This window comes from Diabrotica virgifera, chromosome 6, assembly GCF_917563875.1.
Source record: "Diabrotica virgifera virgifera chromosome 6, PGI_DIABVI_V3a".
NCBI lineage: Eukaryota > Metazoa > Arthropoda > Insecta > Coleoptera > Chrysomelidae > Diabrotica > Diabrotica virgifera.
In genome coordinates this window covers 56,226,111-56,244,349 of record NC_065448.1, presented here as the reverse complement: position 1 = coordinate 56,244,349, position 18,239 = coordinate 56,226,111, and the positions used below count along the sequence as shown (strand labels likewise).

At 33.5% G+C, this 18,239-nt stretch overlaps 1 protein-coding gene across 1 annotated transcript in view; it reads left to right on the top strand.

Annotated features, from left to right (window-relative positions):
• The window catches only part of LOC114343069 (uncharacterized), a 452,597-nt gene that overhangs the window by 33,155 nt on the left and 401,203 nt on the right, over nucleotides 1–18,239 (top strand). The window lies entirely within an intron of this gene.

Here is an 18,239-nt window from a genome sequence, read left to right as displayed (position 1 = left end):
GTCGATTTAGTCACGAGCAATTGGATTTTTCCACACAAGCAATTGTCTGCGCTCGTGGCCAAAGATTTCTTGTCAAAATAAATTTATTATACCCTTAAAAGATGTATAAAACTGTATCAGAATATATAAGCAGTTATAATAGGGAACTTGCACTAAAAAATTTTTTTGCATAAAATTGTTAATTTATGTTTTAAAATGTTATTACGTATTTTTTATGGGAAATAAGCCACAATTTTACTAAAAAATGAATTTATTAACGTTTTGAAGCCCAAATCGGGTTTCGTTGTCAAAATACAAAATACTATTAATAAATTGATTTTTTAGTAAAATTGTGGCTTATTTCCCATAAAAAATACGTAATTATAAAAATGCCACAAGGAAATAGCTTCAGAACAACATTAAAATGTTATATTTAAAATATTACGTCTTAACAATGAATAGTGTACGTACAACATCTAATCAAAGTTCCGCGCCTAAAATTTCCGTTTGAAACAACTTCAAAAGCGAGACCTGGGGTCTGACGTCACAGGCCACTCGTATCGTTTGCCCGTGGGTTATTGCATTTAATGCAGTTTGCCCATAGATAAATAATATAGTTGAAATATCTTGTTTTAACTCTGTGGCAAAAATGATTTTTTCTGTGACAGGCAAAATATTAACATTTTATCTCTGTTGACATGTATCAAAAAGTTCTTTTTTATGAAATTACTTTTGTCGTTTCTTGTGTTGAAGAACAAAGAAGAAACAAGTAACTTAAAAATAAACAAAACTTTTAGTAATAAAAGTAAGAGTAACTAAAAAGTATTGGTGCTACTATAGTATGCGGTCTACAGTCGGGTTTATACTACAGCTTGCGGTCAACCAAGGGATGCGGTGTAAGTATAAGCTGAGATGATAAAGATATTAACTTGTAAAATTACAATAATGATTCTTCTTATTTATGCGTATTATTAACTTTGTAAAGAAGGATTTTGTTGGCTATGTACACGTCTATCCGTACGTCTGCTAATCACCACAATCTTTTCTCAGAAGGCTTTGAACACAATAATGAAAAGCTTCAGTAGGTACTAATAAATATTACAATAAAATATAATATTTATTATAATGCAAATTACACCGTAATCTTTTCCAGGATATACGAAATCCTTCGATTAGAGGTAGGTAGATCAAACCCACGGGGTAAACCTTATACTATAATATAATGGTACCAAACTATTGTTATAAACGGTTTAAACATGCTTATTAATAACTCTTACTTATTTGCCTTGACACCTCGCATTTCTCCAATAGAATAGATTTCACTACTTTTTATAAAAGTTGCCACGATGAAGACATCAACGGTAGGTAAGTTAGTCAGATTGACCTTTTGAAAAACCCTCGTCCGTCATAGTATGCGTTTTAAACTCTTTACAAAGTAGCACCCAAATTTATCAATTTCAGTTTAAAACTAAGCTGATTGGGGAACTACTTATTACAATATATAAGATGAACATAAATAATACCTAGGAATTTTCCATTAAAGACGATTAAAATGTAATATACCCGTGATACCTGCCATAAACGCGTTGTTTCCGACTGCTAGCCCGTGGCCCGTGACGTCAGACCAATAGAAGGACGTTCAAGAGCCTCCTAAGATATTTGAATTTTATAGCATTTTCAAAGCGTCGTAATTAGCGCACGGGTTAAAAATATTTGTTTTTTTTTTTCGCATGCAAGCGTTTTAAGATCATGTTACCTTATGTTTTTTAATATCATTTTAATATTTAAAAATTTATGCAACTGTTACACTCGTTTAAACTCAGCAATAGTCAACAACATTTTTAACAAATATTTTTTAAAAGGCTTTTCCAATTTATTCTTTATTAATAAAACGACTAATAATCCTTTATAAAAGATATATTTGTTAAAATCCCTAATAAGGGCTACATCACAGAACTAGTTTTCGATCGGATGACCGATTATCATCAGTGCTTACCTAAAATACATATAACCTGATAAGATAATGCAAAGTTTTTAAATTTTAACTACGGTTTTAAGAAAAGTTATAGGTTATACTCACGTGATTCTAACATGCTAACCACCAAAATACAAAAATATATGGGTAAAAACCCTTTAAAATTGATCCGTCATGGAAACATAGATAAAATATGTGAAGTTAGATATACATGTACAAAATATCCCATGTATTATGCTCCAGGAACCATTTGAGCCCAAAATTGACTTGTTCACATGTTAACTAGATGATGGCAAGTGGCAATGATAATGGAAATCCTGAACGATTACATGACAGAAATGACAGTTCCACAGGAAGTTGAAAAATTTACCTGTTAGTTATGTAGACTCTGGTGTAAAACTTGTTAAATTGAGAACAGTAACGAAATCACTCCACTGTGATAAATAATCAATTAAAGTTAAACTAGACTTAATGTTATATAGTGGAGTCACTGAAGGTTTTCACCTGCGATGTCGTTACACCTTCATCGATTTTCATGAAAATTGGTGAGTAGTTAGAAAATACTTCAAAGAACAAAGGTGACATGATGCCAACTTGCGCTTTTACCCTGGGGGTGGGTACCACCCCTTCTCGAGGGTGAAATTTTTTTTATTAAAAATTATACCAGAAATCGATAAAGGGGCAACTTCTAAGCAAAATTTGTTGTATAAAGTTATTAACATAAATCAAGACTTTTTGAGTTATTAAATATCAAAAATTTTATTTTTTCGTAAAAAAAATGCACGTTTTAAAGCTGTTTTTCACGTATTACTGAAAAACTATAACCTTTTGTAAAAAAGCTACTATTACCAATATTAAAGATAATAAAAGATTTAATACACTCTCTACTTAAAGAATTAACTAATGTTATTTCAAAGTGAGTTATGGGTAATTAAATATATTTTTTTTTCGACGAGTACTCAAATCTAAGTATTTAAGCTTACATAATGGGAAAACGGTGCATTTTATATAATATACTTGTCAAGCACTTGTCAAAGTACTTCGGAATACCTATCAAATGAGCTCCAGTAGAAGTTAATAGCATCAAAATTAAGCAAGTTATGATGGAAATAAGAGAACCCTAACGATTTTTTTAGGAAAAAGTGAAAAATAAAACATACGCCATTTCCACAAAAATTAAAATTTGTGGTAATCCTCACAAGAATTTCTTTAGGTTAATATAGTTAATGATTTCAACAATTCTGACCGGTTTAGACTGCATATTTTTGAAAAATAATTTTATTTAGAAAAATCAGAATTTTTAAAATTATCATACTTTCATTTTATTTTGATAATAACTCCAAAAATACTCAAAATACGTAAAAAAATCATATTTAACTAAATTTTAGTTTTTTCTCTTCCAAATACTCTATCCATTTTACTATTTCCATAGAGTAAAAAATAACCGAGATAGAAACGTTTAATATTTCAATTTTGCTGCGAGAACCATGTAACCGGGGCCATTTAACCTTTTATTTTTAAAAAAGTAAGAGGTTTAAAAGACTAATTTTGACGTTTTTTAATATCTCTTGGAATCAACTTTTAATTAGTTTTTAGGTGAACCTTACATCTTAAAAATTAAAGGAGTTATTTACAAAAAAACAATAACATTTTTTGGAAAAAATTTTAAAAGATACATTTTGAAACATTTTTGGTGCATAAATTTTAATGCTATCAACTTGTTCGAGGGCTAATTTGATATATATTTCTATGAACTTTGACAAATGTTTAATAAGTTTATGTTATAAAATGCACCATTTTCCCGGTATTTAAGCTTGAATACTTAGATTTGGGTACTCGACGAAAGAAATATACATTCAATTACCTATAACTCACTTTTAGTTAACATTGAAAGGTTTTTCTAGTAAGGAATTTATTTGATTTTTTATTAGCCTTAATTTTGAGAATAATAACTTTTTTGCAAAAACGTATAGTTTTTGAGTTATTTATGAAAAATCGGTTAAAAACATACATTTTCCTCACGAAAAATTAAAATCTTTGATCTTTAATAACCCAAAAAGTTTTGATTTATTTTAATAAATTTATGTAACAAATTTTGCTTATAATTTGTCCCTCTATCGAATTATGGGGTTATTTTTAATAAAATAATTTTCACCCACGAGGAGGGGTGGCATCCACCCCCAGGGTAAAAGCGCAAGTTGGCACCATGTCACCTTTGTTCCTTGAGATACACTCTAACCACTAACCAATTTTCATGCAAATCGATGGAGGTTCAACGAAATCGGAGGTAATAGCTCATATCCACCTTCAGTGACTGCACTAATAGTTATGAAAATGCAGTCAAGTATGTTGTCAATGAAGGTGGTAGGCAAACCACATTACACATAAAATCGATAGCTGTGAAATCGATAATAAATCCTCTTGTAATCGGACCTAGGATTTAGAAAAGCATTTTATGTTGATTTAAAGTTATCGAATTTATTTAAATAAACTCACCGGCACAAAATTCCGCCACCCAAAATATTTGATTAAGTTTGACAATTTATAACTTTATTATTTGTGCTCCGATTTTCAAGACTCTTCCACCAGTTTGTAGGTACATATATTGGTATCGTTTGGTATTATTCCTGTAACAAAAAAATTTTGCTATACAGGGGTGAATAGAAGCGTTTTTATCCTAACTAAAAAATTGTGTGGAAAAATGGAAGAGCTGATTTTGTTTCAGAGTCCTGTCATATTATTCCGGAGGCATTACTAAAATTTTGTTTTTTGAATTATCGAAATATCCCTTTTCTTTTAAGAGCTGTACCATTTTTTGTAAATAAAAACACAGATTGACTCAAAAAATAGAGGTTGGATTGATAAGATTAGAATGGCCCGCATGCAGTCCAGATCTCAATCATTTTGAGCATTCATGGAATGAATTAAAAAAAGCTATTCGCCGTCATCCTAGGCATCCAGAAAATTAGGTAAAGTTATGGCCCTGGTAGAGAAATATCGGGCTATTTCCTAGGCAAAGATAACACATCTTTATTCGATGCCAAACAGATTGCAAGCAGTCGTTGCTGCAAGAGGTGGGCATACCCGCTATTGAATTGTTTTGTTTCGTTGTTAATTTTGTTTTGTTTTGTTAATTTTAGTGCGCTTGATAACTTTAATTAAATAAACCTTCAAAGCAAGTTTTTACAGCCCTTACTATAAAAAAGATATTCGGATAATTCAAAAAACAAAGCCTTAGTGATAGCTCCAGGATAACACAAAAGTAGTATGAAACAAAATCAGCCCTCCAATTTTTCCACAGAATTTTTTAAACTTTGGAGAAAAATATCGCTTCAATTCACCCCGTATAATGCCATCTAAGCAAAAAATTTTTGTTATCGGAATAATGACAAACGACATCAATACATGTACCTACAAACTGATGTAAGAATCTTGAAAATCCGAGTATAAATAAAAAAGTTATAGATTGTCAAACTTAATCAAAAATTTTGGGTGGTGGAATTTTGTGCCGGTGAGTGTAGTTTAAAGTACAGTTAAATGTAGTAAAAGGGGTGGAAACTAATATTGTAATATTACTTTCCACCCCTTTTACTTTTTACTTCACATTCTCATAGTCTCACATTCACACTTAATTGGTTTTAATGAATGTAACTTTACATTCATTAAAACGGTTATTCTTACTTTTAGGTCTAACACTGATGATGATTTTTTATAAAATCGAAAACGTTTTGTTGTGATGTAGCCATTAAAGGGATTTTTAATAAAAATTTATACCTTTTACAAAGGATTTTTTCCAAATTTTTTTCCATACAGACAAAAATAAAGAAAATGGCGTTTACTAAACTTTAATCCAATAATTAGAACTCGAGATATTGTAAAATTATAGTAGGGGAGGAAAGTATGCTAAATGTGCAGCCACTCGAACGTTATGGGGACCTATTGGGTTGTGAAGAGTAGGTCCTAAAACAAAAAAAGTTAAGTAAGGTTTTTCATTTTAGTGGGGACTTCCCATTTTTGAAGTTATACTTCTTTACGCTCATATGAGGGTGAATTTTAATATTACGCATATTTTCGCATTACAACTTTGTTCTGATTGAATGTTCAAATGACATGACAAAAATTATCCAATATGGCAGCTGTATCACAGCTGTGGGACTGTGGTTTGGTTATGTCTGGTGTATGGTTGTTGCGTTTTAAAATTTGTAGGAAGAGAAACAACAAACAAAAAGTTAGTTAATGGCTATACTGCCTTTTTAAATAGTTTTCATATTATATTTTTGGACTTATTAACATAGAAGAGATGATTGTTGCATGTCAATGTGAAAGCCCATCAAACTGTGACTATTAGTATGAGTGCCGCAAAATTACTGTGGATAACAACAATCAACCGGGCCGATCTACAATCTCGCTTATTCAAAGCTAAAGAATCTTACACTCGTAAGTGTTTTAAAAATAGTAGATCAAATTTTGTTATGATATTTTTCAATTGTGAAACGTCAAAATATTTATATCTCATTTATTAACATTAATATTAATAATACAACTTGCGCAATTTGAAAAATGTGGTTTAAAATGTTTTTTATTATAATTTTGTGTCTTTGGATTTGTCTTCCTTGGGCGTAAAATAACATCTATTTTTATATTTCACTTGTCACCGTGATGTGTAAATATGTATATCTGACACGTTAATAGTATGTGCCTTGATGGTCTTGTTGGTAGAGCATTGGACCAGAGATTGAGAATTCGCGATGTTGCGGGTTCAATTCCCGGACGATTCATACTTTTTTCGTTTTTTTTTTATACTTAGTTTTATACTATTGTAACTGTTAAGTATGTATATTTATTTCCTTGAAATTATATTATAATAGAAGTATAACTTCTTATTACAAAATAAAAACACATTCTTTTTTTAATTTAATTTTCCATTTCCAACAATGATTTTTTTCGACTATGTCTCGAATGTCTCAAATAAAAGTTACTTATTTTTACGTAAGGAATCCAAATCGGCAATAAAAAAGGGGGCTCCCATTTCAGATTTTAAAGTAACCCCTCACCCCACCTCCGTGGGGGTCGTGTTTGGTGCCATTCGATAGATTTTTCAAAAATATTAAATAATTGTATTTTTCAGTTTTTCGATCTGACGTTCATCTCGCGAAATATCGCGGGATTCGTATTTACAATTTTAAATTTACTTTTATTTATTATAAACATTATTAATAGGTACTTATTACGTAGACGAAATAACACAGACGAAATTAGTTGTATACGCTGTGAGCTCGTACGTATAGGGGATATTTATAAATTCGCGAACGCCAGTAGTGGCAAGTCTGTAAACGTTTACCGGAAATTTGACATAAATGTCAGAGTGATTAATTTAAAATTAAAATTAAAAACATTAATTTTAAAAAATATTAGTTGGTCAAAGCTGTGGTATATATTTTTACCTTAAATATACTTTCGTTTTAAATACCGAATTTACGTTTTTTTAATGTTCAGTAATATAAAATTATAAATTAATTTTCTATTAATCTTAGCGCCATCTACACGATAATTGTGAAAGTATCCGAAGTAAGAAATTAATATTTCATCAATAGAACGTCAAAGTGATTAGCAAACTCATAAAAAAATCTATTACAATTTAATTACTTTTTAGCGTTGTAAATATTAAGTGATAACAATTAAATATAAATTTAAAACTTACCGGTGAAAGTTGAATTATTAACCGCTAGGAGCGACACCAGCGAAGCTCAGAGCGTATAGGGTCTCGTTATACGACCTAGTTATATCAACCGTAGGATGACACGGTTTGGTCATGTTTAACGTCGAGACGTCACTCACTCAATTCGTAGAATTTCTGAACTACTGGTTCCTGAAAGAGTAAAAGAGGAAGACTAAAGAAGGCCTGAGGAATACGCTTATTCAGAACATGTCGTTAAAGGAGATTAATAATGGTATGACCCAAGATAGACACTTATGGATAAATGCAATCGGGGAAGCCGCCTACTCTTAGGAATAAAGGCAAAGGAAATGATGAAAATCAGTCGAGATAGTGTAGGCATACCTTAGTAGGCGTACCGTAACACCTTATTTCGCTTGTAACTGAACTATACGAACACACTACTGGATCAGTTAAAGTGCTTGACACACTTTCAAACGAATTTCATCCAGAACGGGGTGTCAGACAGGGATATATACTATCTCCACAATTATTCAATATATATATTTTTTTTTATTTGAAAACTTGCAAATTTACAATCTACTCTGTACAAAGGAGTATTAAGTAAAACTGATAAATTATGTAATGTTTTGTAGGTGTTGCCGGCCAGTGCCGGTTCACCTTAATCACCACTGTATTCACTAACACAAATGTCACTCACACAAGTCTTCTGGTCAATGTCTCTTGAGTCTCCGAATCTTGAGTCTCCGAACTGGTAATGGACGATTGGAAAGCGTGGAAATCAGCTCGTTGTTGTGATTGATACTTCTTTTTCTATGTTTGGTCGCATGCAGTCCTATTACGTCCTTTATGAATGGTATTTTTAAGTCCTCATGTAATGTTTGATTTGAAATATACCAGGGTGCATTTGCAATGATTCTTAAAGTTTTTGATTGGTATGTCTGCAGAATTTTGGTGTTTGATGGTTTCGTACATCCCCATAGTTCAATCCCGTAGGTCCATATAGTTTTTAGTATTATTTTGTATATTGCCAGTTTGTTTTCTATGGATAATTGTGATCTTCTACCAAGAAGCCAATTCATTTGTCTGGTTTTTATTTGGAGTTGTTGTTTTTTAGCTTTAATGTGCGCTTTCCATGTTAGTTTCTGATCAAGGTGAATACCTAAATATTTGACTTCGGTCTTCACTGGGCTAACTTGGTGGTTTATTGTAACATGTGGACAATTTACATGTCTGTTCGTCAATGTTATGTGAGCCGATTTTTCATGGTTTACTTTGATTTTCCATTTTTGGAGCCAGTTTTGTAATCGATCTAAATGTGTTAGTAGCTTGTTAGAGGCCACTACTGGACCATGGTCAAGCGCAATTATTGCTGTATCATCGGCAAACGTGGCGATGGTTGTTTCGTTGGTAGTTGGTATATCAGCAGTGTATAATAAGTACAAAAATGGTCCCAAAACACTGCCTTGAGGTACTCCTGCCCTTATGATTTGGTAGTTTCTGTTATCTTTTTCCATTTTGACATCGAAATGTCTGTCGGAAAGGTATGATTTTATAAGTAAGTAAATCTGACTCGGCATGTTTGTTTTTAGTTTGTATAACAGCCCTTGGTGCCAAACCTTATCAAAGGCTTGCTGAATATCTAGAAATGCTGCAGTGCAAATGTTCTTGTTTTCTAAACCGTCTCTGATTAAATTTACTATCCTATGGCATTGCTGAGTTGTGGTGTGTTTTTCCCTAAAGCCAAATTGATGATTTGGTATTCAATATATATGGAGAGCATATTATGAGAAGAGCACTTGAAGGATGGGAAAAAGTCATCTCAATAACTGGTCATAAAATAAACAACCTACGTTTCGCAGATGACACAGCTCTTCTTGCAAATAGTCAAGCAGAGCTGATTGATCTTATTCGACTAGTTGAAAACGAAAGTCAAATATTTGGTCTGCAATTAAACATATCAAAGACAAAGATCATGAAAGTCGATAGACTACATAACAATCATCCACACATAACCACAATTGATCGGTTTGAGGTTGTGAGCTCATACTTATATCTGGGATCATTAATCACAAATACAGGGTCACTACAGGAAGAAATAAAACGTAGATGTGATCTAGCAAAGTCGCCACAGCAAAAATGACCACAATATGGAAGGACTGTCAAATTTCAAGAGCGTTAAAGATTAGGTTAATCAACTGCTTAATATTCCCAATACTGACCTACGGATGTGAATCTTGGACCCTGAGAAATTCGGAATGAAGAAAGATGGACGCCACTGAAATGTTCTGTTGGAGATGAATGCTACGAATTCCTTGGACCGACAATAGAACAAATAATTCAATTTTAAGAGAGCTAAAAGTTAGCCAGGATTGAAGAGAGAGATCTTAGAAGAGTAGAATCAAAATTTTGAGGGTAATTATGATCAAAAAAATGAAAACGTTGCAACAGAGCGGCAGTGGTATATTATGTTTTCTCGTATTAAGACCGAGAAAAAGATGGTGTGATAATTTAAACAATTTAGGAGGATAATATTAAAGAAAAAACAGGCTTTAGGATCCTATATATAAAAAAACCGAAGAATAAGACTAATGGCGATAGAAAAACACTATTAAGACACAGTTTGGCACCCACCTTCAATATTTGGTATCAATTTCAATATATAAGTAACTTTTTTCAGTGTACCTGAATGTTTCAAGGAAATTTAAAGCTTATTACTATTTATGTTAGAAATTTTTCGAATTTATTCCAGCCAAGTTTTAACCCTAAACTGATATTTCAATAAACTCCGAGGAAGAAAATCGTACCATTATAGAATTTAATGGAGAAATGGATTAATGGGCTAAAACTTTTAAGGCTGTAACAAATCTTTGGAGCTATTACCGACAATCTGGAAACGGCCATCCGTTAAACTTCTTCCTCCATTTAATTAAAAATGTGTGAAAGAAAAACCAAATTAGATTGTTATCTGGCAGAAAATACGATTCGAAAAACCTAATTAAATTTCTTTCTCACTTAGAAAACCTGCTCGGGTCGTAAAAACAAATGAAGTCGTTAGCGTATTACGCTATAAGAGTCTCGGCTTAATTGTCTAATTAAAGGTCGAGATGATTTCCGGATATAGCAAAAACTAAAAAAGATAAAGTAAATAGGCTATGGAGATGAATACAAAACAAAAACAACTGCAATATTGATTACGATCCTGGTAAACACCAGCTGAAGGTAATCGTAATCTTTGTAAAGAGGAAAGCTGTAATTAATTAACAAAAAAAAGTGTTCCTGAAGGAAAAAGCATTGATCGTAAAAGAAATACAAGGAGGGTTTTTTTGCAAATTGAATTTTAATTTATATAAATTTGCTTGTTTATTTTAGGTAAAATGATACAAATATGTGTACCTTATTTTTTAGCTGTAACTACCTAGTAAATATGACGTAATTTTTTTAAACGAAATTATATATTTTAGGTAAATGCTCGAATGGCATTTTTATTACAATTGACTTCAATTTAACCAAAAAATACAGCAAACACAAGAACTTATGTAATAATGAACCTAATTATAGCTTTATATTCGCCTAAAGTTTATGCCGTAAAAAAACAAACAAACAAAATAAAAGTATACAGGAGCATGTTAACTTGGAGCAATGCAACTAGTTTGTGGCCTAGTCGCATATTAGAAGACCCTGAGGATTCAGGGCAACCACTAACACATCCACGGAAGAAGCTACAGCTACTTCAGGAGAGGATGACCAAACGTATAAAACGTTTTCAAAAAATAGAAAAGGTGAATGCGAGTGAATAATAAATGTAAAATGTAATGGCATATCTCGCAACAAGAAAAAAACAAAACCAAAATAAGTGTCTAGATGCTTCTTGACTATACCCTATTCCACGAACATACGACTGTGTTGGATTATCTCTACAACGAATATTTTATTGTGCAAAATATGAAGAACGAAAGTAAATTGAAAATTACATTGTTGTTTATTGCAATAATTATTAGAGCCACCTACATTCGTACTTCTTATGTTGTACACTAAAATATTCGTTGTTGCGATAATCCAAAACAGCCGTATATTCGTGGAATGAACCATACCAGTTAGTTCTATTGCAAATCAGGGATTTGTAGGACATTGATTGCATTGCCAACAGTTTGTCGTCGAATTCAAAATTTTGGTTTTTTTCATGTCGGCTACACTGGGTAGTACCTCTACTCAATAATATTAACGTAATTGTCTTCAATGATGTGGACAACGATTGGGGACCAGGAATGGAATGGGAAGATGAATCTCGAATCTTTAGTAATGAATCTCGATTCTGTTTAGCGATGCATGGTAGCCGGGCCAGGTGCAGAAGACGACGCGACGTTGTGAAAGACGAAAATAACCTAATTAAATTTCTTTCTCACTTAGAAAACGTGTTTGGATCGTAAAAACAAATGAAGCAGTTAGCGTATTACGCTAGAAGAATCTCGGTTTAATTGTCTAATTAAAAGTCGAGATGATTTCTGGATATAGCAAAAACTAAAACAGCTAAAGTAAATAGGCGATGGAGATGAATACAAAACAAAAACAACTGCAATATTGATTACGATCCTGGTAAACACCTTCTTCTTCCGGTGCCATCTCCTCTACGAAGGTTGGTAATCATCATAGCTATTTTAATTTTTGAGGCAGTAGCTCTAAATAGTTGTTTTGAGCTGCATCCAAACCATTCTCGCAGGTTCTTCAGCCATGAAATTCGTTTTCTTCCGATGTTTCTTCTGCCATCTACATTTCCTTGCATTATGAGTCGCAGGATGCCACACTTCTCGCCCCGCATCACATGTCCGAGATACTGTAGTTTTTTTTTTAATTGTAAGTTCAACTTCCTTCTCCTTACCTATTCTTCTTAGTACTTCGTTGTTCATAACTCTATCTACCCAGGAAACCCTCATAATTCTTCTATAGGTCCACATTTTAAAGGCGTTAAGTCGTCTCATTGTCTCTACATTTAACGTCCACGATTCCACTCCATAGTATAGTACACTGTATACGTAACATTTTGTTAGGCGTACTTTAAGAGCTAATGTTAAATCTTTACTACATAGGACCTTTTTCATTTTCATAAAATTAGAACGTGCTCTTTCTATTCTGGCTTTGATTTCTGCAGTGTACTTTATTTTGTTCAGTGTACGCATTTTGTTAGGCGTACTTTAAGAGCTAATGTTAAATCTTTACTACATAGGACCTTTTTCATTTTCATAAAATTAGAACGTGCTCTTTCTATTCTGACTTTGATTTCTGCAGTGTAGTCATTATTTTCTGTTAAGTGTTCCTAGGTAATTGTACTTTTTTATTTTTTCCTTCTGCTGTCCCTCTACTATCAACATTTCGTTAGTATTATGGTTGTTTTTACTAATTTTCATAAACCTCGTCTTTTTGATATTGAGAGAGAGTCTGTACTCCCCACTACACCTTACTATTTTACTCATGAGTCTTTGCAGGTCTTTTAAACTATCGGCTATTATTACTGTATCATCTGCATATCTGATGTTGTTAACTAAGACTCCATTTACTCTTATGCCGACTGTTTAATCATTCAGAGTTTCTCGCATTACCTCTTCAGAATAAGCGTTAAAATAATAGAGGTGATAGTATGCAGCCTTGCCGGACTCCTCCCTTTATTTCCATTTCTTCAGATGTTTCTTTTTCAATTCTTACTATTGCTCGCTGATTGTAATAGAGGTGTGTTATTAGTCTTAAATCTCTTTCACCTAGGTTTTTAGTTTTCAGAATTTCCATGAGTCGATCAAGTTTTAGTTTATCAAACGCTTTATTGTAGTCTATAAAACAGACGTAAAGAGGACGGTTAACATCCAAACATCTCTTTGTCAGCGCGTTGAAGGAGAATAATGCCTCTCTGGAAACCATACCATTGCGGAATCCATATTGAGTGTCACTAATATCCAGCTCCAGTTTAGAGTGTATTCTGGCGTGCATAATTTTCAGCAGAATTTTCAAGGTATGTGACATTAAGCTTATGGTTCGGTAATCACTGCATTCTTTGGCATTCACTTTCTTTGGCAAACACACAAATGCTGATGTCAACATTTCTCTTGGGATGATTCCCGTAGTATAGACAGCGTTGAACAGTTCTTCAAATGATGAATTCGGAACGTCTGCTCATAAGCATCATAAAGAGGAGAAAAACAGAATACTTCGGCCATATAATTAGAGGACCTAAATACCATCTGCTTCGCCTTATAATACAAGGAAAAGTGGAGGGAAAGAGATGGATTGGTCGAAAGAAACCTTCATGGCTGCGTAATATTAGACAATGGTGTGGCTGCACAGTAGAAGAATTACTTCGCGCAGCAGCCGATAGAGAGAGATTTCAGGAAATTGTAAACATGATGACGGCCAACGTCTGAATACAGACACGGCACCTAAAGAAGAAGAAGAAGAACAGTTCTACTATTATATCCAGGTTTTTCTCGTTGACCAACTTTACCAGATCGCTAGGTAATTCATCTGGACCAGCAGATTTATTGGTTTTCATTATCAGGGCCCACATCTCCGGTTTGACTATTTACGGATGTACTAGCTTCTCTCTCGTCATGTCTCTGGTAAACACCAGCTGAAGGTAATCGTAATCTTTATAAAGAGGAAAGCTGTAATTAATTAACAAAAAAAATGTATCCAAGGCAAAGAAAGCATTGGTCGTAAAAGAAATACAAGGAGGGTTTTCTTTGCAAATTTAATTTTTATTTAAGTATATAAATTTTTTTGTGTATTTTAGGTATAATGATACAAATCATTTTCTCTTATTTCTGGCTGTAATTAGGACAACAAGGTTTTAAGTTGGGAAGATCATGCACCGGCGCTATATTTATAATGAGGCAGGTTCAAGAGAAATCATTCGAATACAACATACTGGCATATTAATGTTTAGTGGACCTTAAGAAGCCATTCCTTCTTCTCTTCTTTTAGTACCTATCTCTTTCGGATGTTGGCGACCATCATGGCAATCTGTACTTTGCACACTGCTGCTCTAAAAACACTTGTAGTTGTTGTGTTGAAACATGTGCGTAGATTCTTCAGCCAGGAAATCCTTCGCCTTCCTGGTCCTCGTTTTCCCTCCACTTTTCCTTGCAAGATTAGTTGCAGTAGTCCATATCTTTCGCTGTTTCTCATGATGTGACTGAGTTATTCGATTTTGGCTGCTTTTATTGTGGTTAACAGCACTTTATCTTTTTGCATTCTCAGCAAAACACCCTCATTAGTAACGTGGTCGGTATAAGATACCTTCAGGATTCGACGATAAATCCACATCTCAAAAGCCTCAATTTTCTTGCAAGTGGAGTCTGTGAGAGTCCACGACTCAACTCCGTAAAACAGTATAGGAAAGATGAAGAAGCCATTTGCCAGGCTCAAATTAAAGGACATTATCCATTTATTGGACGCAAAAGAGGCGCCTCTAGGAATAATTAAAACGATCGAAAATATTTACCAGAACAACACAATAAATGTAAAAGTAGATATAGAATTAACTGATCCAATTGAAGCAGGCAATGGACTAAGACAGGGAGACTCTCTGAGTCCTCTATTGTTGAGCCTGATCATGAATGAAATTATAAAATACTAAGAACTAAAAAACGATACCAAATGGTTAAAAACAACTTAAAATAGTCTTCTACTATGTAGACGACGCAATACTAATATCTCAAAATGAAGATAATTTAAACGTACCATTCATCATCTAGCCACAAAAGTTCACTGCTGAACATAGGCCTTCTCCCCTTGTTTCCAACCTTGTCTATCCTACGCCGCTCTCATCCAGTTGTTATTTAGCCTTCTTAAGTCGTCAGTCCATCTTGTAGACGGTCGTCCGACGCTTCTTTTGTCTTCTCTTGGTCTCGATTCCAATAACCTCTTTATCCTTACAGCGTATGCTGCACCAATTTAATATAACCACTAGAAGATTTAACATGTTAATTTCCCCAAAGAAGACCAAGTGCATGGTTATAACAGCAAATCTAATAAGATAAAGAGAGCTGGAGAGTCAAATAATAGAACAAGTCATGGAGTTTAAATATCTAGGCATCACACTATCTAGCTACGGAAAGCTCGAAACAGAAGTGAAAAATCAAGTGAATAAAACAAACAGAATCGCAGGTTATATGAAGAAATAAAAATATCAGAAAAGAAGTGAAAGACGGAATTTACAAAACAATCATTAGACCAATAATCACATACGCAGCAGAAACACGACCTGATGAAGAAAGAACAAAAAGCATGTCAGATACAGCAGAGATGAAAACCCTTCGAAAAATCGATGGTAAGACACTATGGGATAGAGCTAGAAGATCAGATATACGACGGAGATGCAAAGTGCACAACATTAATAACCGGATAAAAAACAAAAGAGTAGAATGGAACGACCAGTGAATAGAAAGACGATCAGTGCGAAGACCAAGAAAACGATGGAATGACAACTTACTGGAGAGACATTTAAAAACAGGCAGAGTCATGTCTACCAAAAAAAAGAAGAAGAAGAAGAAGAAAAAGAATATATATTTACTGTAAGTAGGAAATAATGACGTGCTTTTTTTAAACCAATTTAAACCTAATGTGTTTTACTTAAATGCGCGAATGGTATTATCGGCTACTGTCCACTGATGAACATAGGCCTCCTCCATGTCTCTCGATCCTGGGCTATCATCATGTCAAGTTTCATGCAATTCTTTTTACGTCGTCGCTCCAACGCGTCCGTGGTCGCCATTCTACTATTCTTCTATTCCTTCTGTCGTTTGATATTCTCGCCACATAACCTGCCCATCTTCATTTTATTGTCGTTACATTTTCACTATATATTTGACCTTCGTTTTTTTTTCTGATGGTGTTAGTGAGTATTTTGTCTCTTTTGTAATTCTGGACTACTCTTAAATTTGCTGCTGCTTATAAATACCTCCGCTAATTTTCCAAAAGCAGCTCAACCCAAACCTAGTCTATGCTGTACGTACGTCATGCAGTTGGTTATCATTTCCAATTTGTATTTCGCTTTCTTTGTATGACTGAGAGCTCTAGATTTGTCATTATTTGGGTTTTGCTTGCATTTATTCGGAGGCCAATTTCTAATGGTATCCTTTTGCCTAACTCCTAATTTAATTTTACCTGTTACTTGTTTAAGTATAGAAATCATTATGAAATATTTCACACCCAAGAGGGCAGCACCAACACAAACAAAAATCAAAGTCGAAGGACTACATACGGAATCCACGGAATACTTATACAGGAAAAAATATCAGAGAAGATTGCTGAGAATGGAATATTAGAAAACGATAACATCGACAAAAGCTGGCAAAAACTCAACGATAACATAATCAACGCTACAACAGAACCACTTAGAGAGATAAAAGTAGCGAATACTCACATATTAAAGAAGAAAACCCCGTGGTTTAGAGCGGAAGTTAAGATAAAATGTGAAGAAAAGAACAAAGCATTTTTATAATACAGAACGAAACGAACACAACAGGTATACAACCACTACAAAGGAATCAGAAACGAAACGAATACTTTAGTGAGGCAAATAAAAAGGGAGCACTGGCAGAGTTTCTCAAAACTGATGGAACACGACTTCTACGGAACACAAAAAGAAGTATGGAGAATGATCAGAGAGCTAAGAAAGGAGATGAACGAATTAATAAATGCGAAACACATTCAGAAGAAAACATGGGCAGACTACTTCCGATCTCTATTTGCTAAAGGCGACGATAATGAACCACCAACACCTGAAGTTACAACAAACGAAGAAATAAACATCGAGGAGGGAGAGGTAAAGGAAGCATTAAGAAAATTAAAAAATAAAAAATCTTTAGGAGAGGACAGAATATCGAACGAACTCCTAAAGTACGGAGGACAAAATCTAACTAAGTAACTATTAAAATTTATACGGAAAATAATAGAACAAAACAGAATACCACAAGAATGGAGATCAAGCATCCTAATACCTCTCTTCAAAAAAGAAGACAAATCGGACCCGGAGAATTACATTGGAATTAACTTATTAAACACAACATTAAAATTAACAACCAAAGTGATAAACAAATTGAATGAAATATAACATTAGCAGAAGAACAACAAGGTTTTAGGTTGGGAAGGTCATGCACTGACGCTATATTTATAATGAGGCAAGTTCAAGAGAAATCGTTGGAGTACAACAAACCGGCATATTTATGTTTCGTGGACCTTAAGAAAGCATTTGACAAGGTCACATTAAAGGACGTTATCCATTTGTTATACTCGAGAGAGGTACCTCTAGGAATAATTAAAACGATCGAAAACATCTACCAGAACAACACAATGAAAGTAAAAGTGGACGATGAAATAACTGACCCAATTGAACCGGCATAAGACAGGGGGATTCCATGAGTCCTTTATTGTTCAACCTGATCATGGACGAAACAATTATTATATTTAATAATAATATTATTATTATTATTATTATTAAAATAAAAAAAGTAAGAACTAAAAAAGGATACCAAATGGGAGAAAAAATGGGAGAAAAACAACTTAAAATAATCTGCTATGCGGACGATGCAATACTAATATCTCAAAGTAAAGATGATT